General features: G+C 36.5%; 1 non-coding gene across 1 annotated transcript; it reads left to right on the forward strand.

Annotated features, from left to right (window-relative positions):
* Positions 1–10,232: 10,232 nt before the first annotated feature.
* LOC129403079 (small nucleolar RNA SNORA40) lies at positions 10,233–10,359 on the forward strand. The gene has a single exon (XR_008629062.1). It is a non-coding gene; the product is annotated as a small nucleolar RNA SNORA40 (small nucleolar RNA).
* Positions 10,360–14,931: the final 4,572 nt, after the last annotated feature.

Below are 14,931 nucleotides of genomic sequence, written 5' to 3' on the forward strand. Positions count from 1 at the left end.
AAAAGAACTTCCAAAATGACCATCAACTGGGAGCTCTTTGGCATTATTGCGGCAACGTGGGTAGATGCCGTCGTTGACAGCATCGGTGAGGAATAAAATCAACTGGTTCAGCACCTCCATGACTGTGCAAGGAATGCCAAGAGAGGGAAATCCACAAACAGATGCCTGTCTTCTGAAACTCTCGAGCTCATCGCCAACGTGGTTTGGCGCGAGCCTCAGGCAACCACAAGCTAACATCCGAGCTCACAAAGCTGTTCAGAAAAGCAATAAAGGAAGACCTCAAAGAGAAAAGCAGCAGTGTTGGCCAATGCGGCAGAAGCCAGGAAAAGTATCCGCAACGCTCGCCTATCTTTCACCAACTACAAGACCAAGATGACTGACCTGTGACGTCCTGATGGATCTATCACATCTTCCAGAAGGGCAATGGACAGAATTATTCATGACTTCTACTCGAATGTCTTTGACAGCCACGTCCACCTGTCCACATACCAAATTCAAATTCCGCAGGATGCATATGTCATTCCCAACGTCCTCCCTTCCAAAATCTGACATGCCATTTTGTCAATAAAGATGAGTACAGCACCTGGTCCTGATAAGGTCAGACCCGAACACCTGAAGAATCTGAAGGAAGGAAGGAAGGAAGGGAAGGAAGGAGGGAGGGAGGGAGGGAGGGAGGGAGGGAGGGAGGGAAGGAGGGAGGGAGGAAGGAAGGTGTTGGGTACTTTTTTTTTCTTGTAAATTTCTATCAGTGCTTCATCTATCTTAGACATTAACACTTTATCAGATAAGTGGTGGGCAAATCATTTTTCCCAGTCTGTGGGATGCTTTTGTATTCTGGTCATCATTTCCTTTGAGGTGCAGAAGCTTCTTAATTTAAAGGAACCATTTGATTATTTTTGCTTCCACTTGCTTAGCCCGTGGTGGAAGGTGCACTTAAACGTGTCTCTAAATTCAGTGTCAAAACTGGATATCACAGGCAGAAGGAAGAAAAGAAGAATGGAAGAAAGGAAGCAGGAAGGAAGGAAGGAAAGAAGGAAGGAAGGAAGGAAGGAAGGAAGGAAGGAAGGAAGGAAGGAAGGAAGGAAGGAAGGAAGGAAGGAAGGAAGGAAGGAGGGAGGGAGGGAGGGAGGGAGGGAGGGAGGGAGGGAGGGAGGGAAGGAGGGAGGGAAGGAGGGAAGGAGAAAACAAAAGAAAAAATTCTATGCACAGAATCCAAATCAAAATAGACTAAAGACCTTGATAAAGACCTGGATCTATAAATTACTTGCAGGGAAACATAGAAAGAACTCTTTATGATATCTTTTAAAGCTTTCTTGGCAGATCCCTGACCTCTGGTAAATTTCTGCTCCCTAAGTCATATTAGTATTACTCCCTAAGTGTAATATTCTATGACAATCTTTGATTTAATTGGAGCTTAAATCCATTTAATATGATTGTTGATATTTGGGAATTTAAATGCTTTTGACTCTTTGCTATTTTTACTAGAATTTATTAGTATTTAGTTGGGCTAATCAAATATTATATCATTTAAAAAATTCAACCTGCATTAGGTTATATAATGCAAATACATGTATTTTTAAAAAGATTTTAGCACTAATAAAAATCTGCCTTAAATTGGATGTTCTATCACTTACCTAAAAATGTATGAACATTAAATGACTCTAGTTGCATTATTCCTTTTTAACCTTGTAACAATATTTTTTAATTTAATTTTATTTTTATAAAGTAGTTCATAATATCCTTGTAACAACATTGTTTATGATGTAGGAACACTGCTTTTTATACAACCATTGATTAAGCTAATTGAATTGGGCGTGAACTCCACATTACTTTTTAAATTTTTTTAAATTTTATAGGTTAGTTCACAATGTTTGATTACATTCAATATTCAAACACCAATCCCACCACCATTACACCCTCCCACCAACAAATTTGGGGTGTTTCCATCCCAAATCCCAATCCCTGTCTCAAAACACAACCGAAATAATATATATTGTATTGTCTGCTATGAAGAACTGCTGAACATGCTTACAAAAAATGTTCATATAGGAAACAGTGTGAAGATTGTTCTATTTTGGCAGGAGCCATTAAGACATTCTATAGGATATCACTAACATGTTAAAGTTTGGGTGATGTGAGCTTTGGTATATATATATCTGAAAATATGTACATATGCATATATATATATATATTTCCCCTCTATGATTTGTTGCCTACTATCTGAACCCCATCAAATGAGGTGTGGTAATTATGGGGAATAGGTAGGGAGTGTTTTATGATGTGTCATGTGGCCACTTTCACAGCCATGTGGTCCAGGAGTATGTTTACTCATATGTGAGGCTCTTCTTATGCATGTGGGGGATGGCCTTGAGCATGGTGGTGGTTGGGTTGAGGAGGTTTTTGGCTGCCAGAGCTGGGTCCTTGGGACAGGGAGGGCTCTCACACCGCCCCACCCCACCCCCGGCTGCCCAGTGTGAAACAGCCTGGCACGGAGTCTGGTGGCATGGTTATGGGGGTCTCATGTTATGCTCCCTTTCGTGAGAAGCAGCCGTGTGCTCTGGAGGGCGGCTGATGACAAGATTATATGGCACTGGCAGGAGTTGGCTTATGGGCATGACCCCTGGGTGGACAGAGTCGGGGAAAAGCGGGAAGAGGATTTCTACTCCTGGTTCCATTGAGCCCAGAGTCCATGTTCACAAAATTCCACATTACCTCGGTTCCGTAGAACTTCACTCATGACTCATGTGTGAGGGGAGTGGCCTTGATCGTGGCAGCGGTTGGGTTGTGGAGGATTTTGGACCAGAGTTGGGCCCTTGGGATGGGGAGGGCTCTCACTTGCAAGTCCTTGTAGCAGCATTTAAAAAATATATATTTTCCAACTTACATTGTGCAGCCTATCTTATATTGTTGTTACTGCTTTTAGACCAGAATTCAGTAAACTATAGCTTGTGGAGTATATCTAGCAATCTGTTTATTACTTATGAACTAAAAATAGTTATATACATCTAAAATTAAAAATTAAAATATATAAACAAAACTATATATAGCTTGAATTGCCTAAAATATCTACTATCTTATATATGGAAGAAAACTCACTGACACTTGACACCATAAAAATTAATTTGAATTTACTATAAGATATGTTGTCCGTTTAAAAAAATTCTCAGTATTTGTCTGAAGGACTTATTTTCAGCATAATTTTTACTTTAGTTCTACTGATGGCACATATTTAATTTCCTTGTGGATATTTTCTGCCATATACAATTCTAAATTCTTGGCTTATTTTTATTCCTTAGATTTTGTCATTTTTCCCCCATCTTTCATCTTGTTGTTCATCGATTTGCTCTAGCAAGCACCAGTAACATCTCCATTGTGAGACTTGTTACTGGTTTTGGCATATCAAATACACCACGGGTAGCTTGCCAAGTTCTGTTGTGAGGGTGGGATACTCTTGATAGCTTGCTGGGCTCTCCAAGAGTGACAGAGGAATCAAACCCAGGTTGGCCACATGCAAGGCAATATTTTACAATAGTAGTATCACCTGCTAAGCTCTTGATTTTTTACAGTTTGAAATGACAGCAAATCTTCTCATTTCCATAGCACAGCAGGTAGGGTGTTTGCCTTGCACGTGGCCAACCCGGGTTCGATTCCTCCGTCCCTCTTAAGAGCCTGGAAAGCTACCGAGAGTATCCCGCCCGCACAGCAGAGCCTGGCAAAATACCCATGGCATATTCAATATGACAAAAATAGTAACAACAAGTCCCACAATGGAGATGTTACTGGTGCCCGCTCAAGCAAATCAATGAACAACGGAAGGACAGTGCTACAGTGCTATAGTAATTATCAAATTAGAAAGGGAAATTGAAAATTTTAATTTTTTTATTTTTATCTATTTATTTATTTTAATTTTATTGAATCACCGTGAGATAGTTACAAGCTTTCATGTTTGGATTACAATCACACAACGATCAAACACCCATCCCTCCACCAGTGCACATTCTCCAGCACCAATATCCCTGCTATACCTCCCCTTTCCCACCCTCCCCCTGCCTCTATGGCGGACAATATTCCCCATACTTTCTCTACTTTGGGCATTATGGCTTGCAACACAGACACTGAGAGGTCATCGTGCTTGGTCCATTATCTACTTATAACATACATCTCCCATCCTGACTGATTCCTCCAGCCATCATTTTCTTAGTGATCCCTTCTCTATTCCATCTGCCTTCTCCCCTCTGCTCATGAAGCAGGCTTCCAGCTATGGGGCAATTCTCCTGGCCCTTATATCTACTGTCTTTAGGTGTCAGCCTCATGTGATGTTATTCTATACTCCACAAATGAGTGCAGTCTTTCTATGTCTGTCCCTCTCTTTCTGACTCACTTCACTTAGCATGATAGTCTCCAGGTCTACACATTTATAAACAAATTTCATGACTTCATCTCTCCTAACATCTGCATACATTTGGTGTGTAGATGTACCAAAGTTTCTTTAACCAGTCATCTGTTCTAAAGTACTTGAGTTGTTTCTACATGTTGGCTATTGTGAACAGTGCTGCAATGAACATATAGGTACAGATGTCATTTTTATTGTGCTTTTTTGCATCCTCAGGATATATTTCCAGAAGCGGTACTGTTGGTGATATGGAAGCTCAATTTCTACTTTTTGAAGCACTATCCAAATTGTTTTCCAGAAAGGCTGGACCAGTCAGCATTCCCACCAACAATGGAAGTATGTCCCCTTTTCCCCCACATCCATGCCAGCACTGGTTGCTATTGTTCTTTTGAATGTGTGCCAGTCTCTGTGGTGTGAGATGATATCTCATTATTGTTTTGATTTGTATCTCCCTGATGACTAGTGATGTGGAGCATTTTTTCATGTGCATTTTGGACATTTGTATTTCTTTTTTGAGGAAACTTCTGTTCATTTCTTCTCCCAATTTTTTGATGGGGTTGGAAACAAATTACTTGATATTGGAAGGATGTTTGATAGAAATCCATAGTTTTTATATATATTATGAATGTATGCATATATACAAGAGAGTGCAGTGTGTCTTTTGATTCACTGGATTCAATCTGGCAGGTAATTATATATATATATATATATATATATATATATATATATATCCATTTACCAATTTCACTCTAGCTTTTGCTTGACTAGTAGTCTCATTTAATTTCAAATCTACAGTGATCATTGTGGAATTGTAGCAATGTAATATGTTGAGAATTTTCATATTAGAAACTTATGTTAACAAATTGGCCCATATAGGTTTTACCTTTTTTCTATTTTTTTTCCACCTAGGTTGTGAAATCAATTTACATAAAGATTTATAACAAGTTTCATGATTTTGTTTTTGTTCCTATGTTGCATTACTTAATAATACATTCCAGGTTTTTTTTTCTTCATATCTCATCCCAAGCTTTTATGTGTCCCATGAAATGTTTTCACTATTCCAAGAATTGCAAAGCAGCTGTTGAAGGCACTTGATATTGTTCAAACAATGCCCCAGCGCATGCTGTAATTTCATAAAAAGTCAGTCTGGGGAGGGTGGAGCTCTTAGAGGTGCATAATGGGAACTTTTTCTGTAAAGAAAAATGGGCACCATTGCTTTCCAATTTGCATATAGATTTTCCCCCTACTACTACCTGAGAAAATTAAGAGCTTCCACCCTATCAGTTTCTTAAACATGTTCTTGAGAATGTCCACATTTATGTCAGCACTTTTTCGACATCCTAATGATGCTTTTGCAAGGACTATGGCATCTATATGGCTTGTTACCAGCCTAATGAAAAGTTGCTTTAGGTGTCAAAATAAATCTAAGAATGTTCTACACTTTAGCTGACTGTAATATATCATCATAGCCTGCTTAAGTAGTATAAACTGCAACATGATAAAGCCGCTAACAAAAACCTATGAGAACCAGTAGCTGGGATAATGGGCATTCAGTGTAAGGATAATATAGCTGCAATAAAAATTTCAATAACCAAAGGTTATATACCATACTTTTTAATGTAGTTCTTGGCTAACTGAACTTTCCTCAACAGTAGACACCTGGGTAGGGTGATTCATTTTAAGAATTCCTCATTCTTTCTATTTTATGTAGCATCAGTGAGTACTTTCCTCAAATCTCGAGCTTCAGTTTTGTTTAAGTTAAAAGTTGAGGGAATTTGAATCTTTGCTGTACTTATTGGTCATTCACCATTATTTCCCTAAAATTAGAATCTAATGATCTTGATTCATTAGATTATCATACTATTTTTGGCAATCTAAAGGGCTTTCAAACAAATAGGACAATGTATTCCATGTCTACCTCTTTTCATTTCATTGATGACTATTTAATGTTTCCATTATTTTTAGCTAGATTCTCAAAACGAATGAACATTTTACCTATTCTACCATTACTATTCTAGATATTATGTTGAGTTCTGAGTTAGGACTTTACTTTGCCATCATAACCTACTCAAACTGTACCTGTTTGCTCCTTCCCATTTAATGCTCTTATTAAATACTTTAATTTATGTGTAAACTTCTCGGATGGGCCTGAGCTATAGGTCAGAGGTAGATTGCTTGCCTTGCATGAGCTCAACCCAGGTTGAATTCCTAGTACCTCATAAAGTTCCCCAGAGTCTACCAGAAATAATCCTTGAGAACAGAATCAGGAGTAATCCCTAAGCACTACCTGATACATCTCCAAACCATGGGGGAAATAAAAAATAACTACTCGGATAATCTTAAACTTATTTCCCTCAGATGACTGCCAATAGAACTCATGCAATGATGTTTATTCTACTGTCACTAATTGTACCAATAATCTACCAAAAATCACTTTATCCCACATAGTCAATACCTGTTATTAGTTTGCAAATTCAAAGTTTTAAAATATCAACTGAATTTTAATTATTTACTATTTCATTTTTCTCATTATTTAAAAATTAGATATGCAACATAATTATTTATGCTTTTGATGTAGTCCTACTAAAATTTGAGTATGAATTTACTAATTAATATTTTAATATGTTTCTGATAAAAACTATTCCTAATATAAATATGTGATTTCATGTGATAATTCTTTTTTTTAGTATTTTATTTATTTTTTATTAATTTATTCTTTTATTGAATCACCATGTGGAAAGTTACAAAGCTTTCAGGTTTAAGTCTCAGTTATACAATGCTCAAACCCCCATCCCTTCACCAGTGCACATATTTCACCACCAAGAATCATGTGATAATTCTTAAGATAGAGTATATCTAAATAAACATGTATAAAAATCTAAGGCAAAATGCTCTGCAATGTGTTTTTATCAAACTTTTGTTGTCCTGCCTTGATCAAATTTGTCATAAATACTGTGTAGTTTCATTTTGTGACAAACACATCTGATCTAGTGAAACCTTTAAGGTTTTTTCAGTGCAGCATAATAAGTTATTCCTAAAAAAAGTATATTAAAACCATGTGTACCTATCATTTCAATAGTTTTAAATGCTAAGAACTTGTCATTATTTTGTTGACCTCTCCATTAAGTGGCTCACAAAACAGCTATGACGGTCACAATCAGATGTCTCAACTAGGTTCTTTAGGTTGTTGAACAAATTCATTTTATGGCTTTGTGACTAAGAGTCTCAACTTCTCAGTGGCTGCTCATGGGAAGTGACTGTCACGTGATCTCCCACATTTCCTTGCTAGATGGATCTCTTTAGAGGTGGTTTACAACATGATTAACTTTTACAGCCAGTATAAGAATACCTTTGTGAGAAAATAGAATCCTGTATCATAATAGCAATGGAGAAATATACACTCCTTTTTGTCATATAAAGAACTCTGATTAAGGGGTAGTATTTCATAACCTTTGCATCTTCTGTTCCTTAGAAGTTCCAGATTCTGCCTGCATTTCAGGTAATATGTACGAGTATGTATGACCCTCTGAGGTTCACCTTATTGTATGGTCATCACAGGCAGTCAAATTAAGTTTTCTTTTCCTGTAATAATTCTTCCTTTAAATTAATCATTTCATCATCTAATAGACACTTTAATTGTGTAATTATAATATCTTGTATCATGAACCCAGAGGGGGGAGGATGAGAAGCCTCCCCACCCCAAGGGACACAGCCCTGGCAGCTGACCTCCACAATCCAACTGCCGCCATGCTACAGGTGCTTTCTGGATGCTCCGGCCGAGCCTCTCATGCATGAATGAAGTAAACGGAACCCAGATAATGAGGGACTTTTTGACCTTGGACTCTGGACTCAACTGGACCCAGAAGCAGAGATCCTCTGCCTGCCATTATAAAGCCTGTCATTATAAAGACGCTTGCTACCCATTTTTTATAATTACCACACCATATTCGATGGAGTCCAGATAGTAGGCAACAAATCATAGAGAGTAATACACACACACACACACACACACACACACACACATATCGGAAAGCACAGCAACCTACTAAGAGTATCCCACCCACACAGGCACAGCCTGGCAAGCTACCCATGGCTTATTTGATATGCCAAAAACAGTAACAATTAGGCTCATTCCCCTGACCCTGAAAGAGCCTCCAATCATTGGGAAACATGAATAAGGAGAGGCTGCTAAAAACTCAGGGCTGGGAGGAATAAAGACATTACTGGTGCCCACTCGAGTAAATTGACGAACAATGAGATGACAGTGATACAGTAATACAGTGATGAACACATTTTGTAATGAACAAAATTGAATCTTGAGAAGTAAAAAGAAAATTAATGACTACGTTTTTAATCTACTTTAGCACTCCATCAGCATGCTTTTTTTTAATATGTGGCTATATAGCATCTGTAAAGTCAGTGAGTTTGTCCATGTAAATGGAACAGTTCAGAAAATGTATTGAACTGATTTACAATCTGCTTGAAGCTATGGCTGTTGATTTGTTGATTTTATGCATACACATACATTTTATATAATTTTCATTATATATAGCAAGTTTTAAATAAGTAGGAACTAGGCAAAAAAAGTTGATCAATCATTGTGATAAAAGTTCCATATAAACTTAACGTAGTAATCTATAAACCAAAAACATGGTTAAAAAAGTATATTCTTTTAGATAAAGTATGACATAGTTAAGGTAAGAGGAATATTAAGTATGACATATTATAGTTCTCCCTTTTTAATAAATGTGGGAATTGAGACCAAGTGAAGGTTATCAGCTAGTAAGTGTCCCAGCCCATTTGTTTTATAAGTTGACTGTAATAAAGAATAGCAAGTATAATTCAAGTAATAAGAGATCACCCTAAAGCAGATACATGGATAGATTATAAGAGATTAGAGGGAGATTAAATGTCAAATGAGGGATATTGATTCGTGGGCCCAGTCAAATCAGAATAAAAAACAAGAAGAAGAAAGAACTTAATTGTAATGAAAGAGAAAAAACAAAATAATTGCTCAGTTGTGGAGCATAAAATCTTTTTGTAGAATATAAACTAAAGTCTCATTTTTAGATAAAAGAAATACTTAAAGGAAGATGCCATGTAATATTGAAGTAAACAATTAATCTTAGACTATATGATAAATTCTATCAAAAAAATGTTGCCTACTATATATTTAGAATCCACAAGAAAGTTTAGAGTAATACAAAAATCATGGATTTTAGAAATATACTTTATTTTATGCATAAAATACATAGTATATTTAGAAATATATTTATGGATATAGTTGTGAGATGAGCTAGAAATCTCAGGTAATTTAAACACACTCAAAGTCCTCAATAGCCCTCATATTGTTTAGCAAACTACAAATACATGGGAAATTCAACTGGAATCACACTTCAAGCCAGAATTCTTTTTCGTTTTTTTTAAAATTTATTTTTAATTTATTTTTTTATTAGTGAATCACCATGAGTTACAGTCACAAACTTATGAACTTTCATATTTACATTTTGTTTATGTCCTCCACCAGTGCCCAGTCCCCTCCTCCAATGTTCCCAGTATCCCTCCCACCCTCCCACCCCATTCCACCCACCCCACCCCACCTCTGTGGCAGGGCATTCCCTTTTGTTCTCTCTCTCCTTTTGGGTGTTGTGGTTTGCAACAGAGGCACTGCATGGCCATCTTGTTTGGTCTGTATTCTATTTTCAGCATGCATCTCCCATCCTGTGTGGGTCCTCAAACCATACTTTACCTCCAAACCAGAATTCTTAAAAGAGCATATTATGAGCATTGAATTCTCCCATGGTGAAACAAAGAATTTAACAAAATTTCTATCATTTGTGTTATTTTTTGTGTCTGTTTAATGAGTGGATGAACACTTTGAATCAGGTAAAAAAACTAAATCCTCTTCTGAAGCCCATAGCTCATTCTTCAATATGAGCATTAATATATATATAAGAAGGAACATTTGAAAATAGTAATAAGATATTCCTTGGCATTTTGAGAGTGGGTTAATTATGAATCCATGGTGGTGATAAATAGTGAAAATAATATAACAGCAAACAAATTTTCAAGAAAAAAGAAAGTGCGAGGGGGGAGGGGTAAGCAAATATATTCAGGCAGCATTTGAAGTTCTAATTCATTTTTGTCCCCTAAATGAATGCTTGTGGGTAAATGAAAAACTACCACATAGAAATTATAAGAAATTATATTTTAAGGGGCCGGAGCGATAGCACAGCGGGTAGGGCGTTTGCCTTGCATGCGGCCGACCCGGGTTCGATCCCCGGCATCCCATATGGTCCCCCAAGCACTGCCAGGAGTAATTCCTGAGTGCAAAGCCAGGAGTAACCCCTTAGCATCTCTGGGTGTGACCCAAAAAGCAAAAAAAAAAAAAAAGAAAAAAGAAATTATATTTTAAAATAAAAATTAATATTTTAAAGTAATTGAATAGAAAATTATCCTGAGAATAGATAAGGACTATAGGGATTTTATTTTATTTAAACACCATATTAATAAAGTTTCTCATAATAAGGTTATTTTGGTCATTCAATATTCCAACATCAATCCACACCCAATGTGACCTTTGTTTCACCGATGTTTCCATCTGCCACCCACCTTGTAAGTCGACATCCTTAGCAGGCAAGAAATAAATTTATTTCTTGTTATCAAAAAAATGGCAAATGAAAATATCAGAAAGTAGATCCCTAAAAGTCAATTTGTGATAATTGTTATATCTCACAATGGTATTGCTAAAGTCATTGTCTGAGGATTTATTGAGCTGGTTAGTGCTGGGTGAGCCTTCTGTGTTATTGTTTTCACTCACTGAGCTTGGTGGGCTGCTACACAACTTTCCTGTCAAATTTGCTGTGTTCCTACTGGGCTGCTAATACTGTAAAATTGCATGCTTAGGGAGCTGTAGAGCTGGGATGTTCATCTGTCAGAAGAGATTGTGTGTGGAGAACCTGCCTGACCCTGTTCTGGGAAGGTCGATGAGTTTTCATCTCTTAGGTCCATCTGCCTGAGATGATTTGGTGGCTTGAGAATCAGTTGTGAGGCTGGGTCTCTGATACATTGGAGGAGGTTTGGTGTAATTACTGTAAGTGTTCTGAAGTGTGCAAAACTGCATCAGAAACTTGAGTCAGACCAATAGCTAAGAAAAAGTGACCATTAATTATAAAATTCTTCTTAGAATTTAAATTATCTTGAAATACATAAGCATTATATAAAAATAGTTAAAGTGAATGTAAAGCAATATATTTCATCACCAAATATATATTTAGTTTTTATATGTGTTTCGTCTACACAACAATGCTAAGATAGCATTTAGAAGTTTCTGGAGATGATTTTTTTCTATGGGAGGGGGTGTCTGTAAATATACTGCTAAATAAAGTATTTCAAGTGAAATACTTTTGCATACACACCATTTAGTTAAAACTATATCTTCTTCATTAACTTGTCATGTCTTTTATTTTAATCCATACTATTATCAACGGACTGGAGCGATAGCACAGCGGTAGGGCGTTCGCCTTTCATGTGGCCAACCCGAGTTAGATTCCTCCACCCCTCTCAGAGAGCCCAGCAAGCTACTGAGAGTATGGACCCTGCACGGCAGAGTCTGGCAAGCTACCAATGCGTATTGGATATGCCAAAAACAGTAACAATAATAAGTCTCTCAATGAGAGACGTTACTGATGCCCGCTTGAACAAATCCATGAGCAATGGGATGACTGTGACAGTGACTATTATCAATAAAGATGGTGTAAATATCTCTTGAGGCACACTAAAGTATCTGATGACAGGAAGCACTCAGAACCTCTCCTCTGTATTGACTCTTTCCTCCTAATCCAATTTACGTTTTCTCTATTTATATTAATAAGTTGTGCCACTTCACCTCATATTTAACTGGTGACTCTCTACTACACCTTTACAGTTGTGTTTAATGAGCTCTCTGCAGTTTAATTTCCATCCAAATCAACTCCCTCCCATCAAAAAACACAAGCTCAGTTTTCTGCAATTCTATAAAGTTCTATACACAGAAACGTTCCTTCTTTTGATTCCTTAATAATTTTCAAGTCTAGCTATAGTTCTTGAAAGAACTGTCAAGATTTTGTCATAAAATATCACTTTTGTGTAAAATCTAAATCTATTTCTCTAAGGAAGTTGGTCAAAGTTATTGTGGCAGAAAAATGTAAGACCTCAAAGAGTTCACAACCATTTACCAAAAATAAAACATCTAACCATTTTTATCTTTTAACACATTATTTTCTTTACCATTGCTCTAGAACATTTTAACCTTACTGCTGAATATTGAATTGAAGCTTTCTGAATCTTTCTTTTAAATGTAATTGACACCGTCTTGTAATAAAATTGTATAGAGTACTGAAATTCACATATATTTCATATAATTAGACAAATATTTATCTATATTATTTCTTCATTAAAATAAATAGGAAACTTTCATAAATAAGAGAAAGAACTGTTTTGAATAAGCTTATCAGAAAGTGATTCTTACCCAACAGACAAGTTGCTCTCATCTTCTGGTGTGTCATATTATAACCAGTTCACATATTATTTCTTTCTTTCTTTACTTCCATTTATATTTTCTGGCTTTTTCTATTTTGTTTACTTCTAGCTCTCCACTTTCTTCTAGAATAGTGACTAGCATATATTAGGTACCTGATATATATCTGTTGAATAATAGAATAAGCAACCAAATTACTTTTGTAACAACTATTCTCCCTCTTAGCTTAATGTATGACTTTTTGAAACTTACAAAAAAGTTTTAGATAAGTCTTCCTCATCCAACTATTGTTTCATTTTTAGACTCTTAATCAGGTTTATTTGACACTTACTCTCTTTATATTTATGTGTGCTTTGTAAATTTATGAGGATTCTTTCACAGAAATAGGGTCAACAATCAGCTTTTGCAAAGCCATTTCTCAGGTTATGGTTCCACCAAATTCTCATAATATTGATTATATTCTTTTTGTTGACAAATGTAGGTATTGAGGTGCTAAAAGCTATATAAATAATTAATGGGATGGAGACACTTGGATGCATAATTCAATAGTATTAGACAAATAGATCAGATATGTTAGAGTCACAGCACTGGCTCTAGATGGGAAACTTCTGCACTACTAAAATACAGGGCCGAGAGAGTTACTGATGTTACAACTAGGATGAATTACTGCAACCAGCCGAGATATAATAACGGTATGAATTATTGAATTGGCATCTTCCTGAGACAGCTTTGGTCACAGCCTTGCTATGTTCTGTAGATGATAGAAGGAGATTTGTGTGATGTAAATTTATAATCAAAGGGTGTTCAGGATGAAAGATAACCTCCAAGGTTATGAACCCGAGCAGGAGACTGCATCATCACATGAAAAAGAAACTGTAAAATATGAAGCATTCTTCAGTGAGTAGTGGAAAGCCAAAGAAACTACTGTCTAGCAGATTTAACTCTAGGAAAGTTTGAGTTAGGGAGATATTAAAAAAGTAAGCCAAGATAATCATTATTTGGGTGACTGAGGTAATGTGCAATAATAGCTTAACACATTTCCTGAAATCATGGTTAAGAAAAGATCAACAAGATTGCACTCATATGTGGAATATAAAGTAGCTGAGAGGTACAGACTTGCAGTGATGCAATTTCTGGCAGATATTTGTCTGGACTTAGTTACTAAAATACTAAAATACAGAAATCCAAAACTGTGTGGCCGCTAGCGCGGCCACTTGACCTCATATCTCTTCATTCTCAGCAATGGAAAACAAATTATCAAATGCTTCCTTTTTTAGCAGGTCCAACTTTAGGGGGGAGAAACTCCAAACAATAATAGTGAGTTTTTTTGTTGAAATATTGAATGTAATCAAAGTAAAGTAAAAGTAAAGTGAAATTTATCAGCTACACAGGTGGGGTGGGGGGCTGGGGAAGTGGGGGGAGGTATACTGTGATTCTTGGTGGTGGAATATGTGCACTGGTAAAGTAATGGGTGTTCGATTATTGTATGACTGAGACTTAAACCTGAAAGCTTTGTAACTTTCCACATGGTGATTCAATAAAAAAAATTAATTAATTTAAAAAAAAAGAAAAACAACTAGTGAAATCATCTTGTGTATGAGGAACACTTAGACCTGAGACAAAATGTGCATGTTCGTGCACATGAGTGCATACACACACACATACTCACACACACACACACACACACACGCCTGCGTTTAATTGGCAAATACTTAAGTAATTTGATTCCTATACATAATAAGGTATACATAGAAGATATTTTGCCAATGAAATGACAGTTATACCTAGATCAAGAAGATTTCATTGTTTTGGAAAGTGATCTGAATACACACTTTTGTGACCCAGCTAAGCAGAAGATATATTTTTGCTGCTCTTGCAAATGGAAGAGTATCTCAAACTCAAGGGGACCATATTTTGCCCACATAGTTTGCCACGCTGAGTGATGGAACTGGTTCTGGAGGCAGCATCTCCTTTCTGAAAGCAAAGTAGCTTTTAAAAAGGGCTGTTAAACTGCTGTCTC

Source organism: Sorex araneus, chromosome 2 (genome assembly GCF_027595985.1).
Source record: "Sorex araneus isolate mSorAra2 chromosome 2, mSorAra2.pri, whole genome shotgun sequence".
Lineage (NCBI taxonomy): Eukaryota > Metazoa > Chordata > Mammalia > Eulipotyphla > Soricidae > Sorex > Sorex araneus.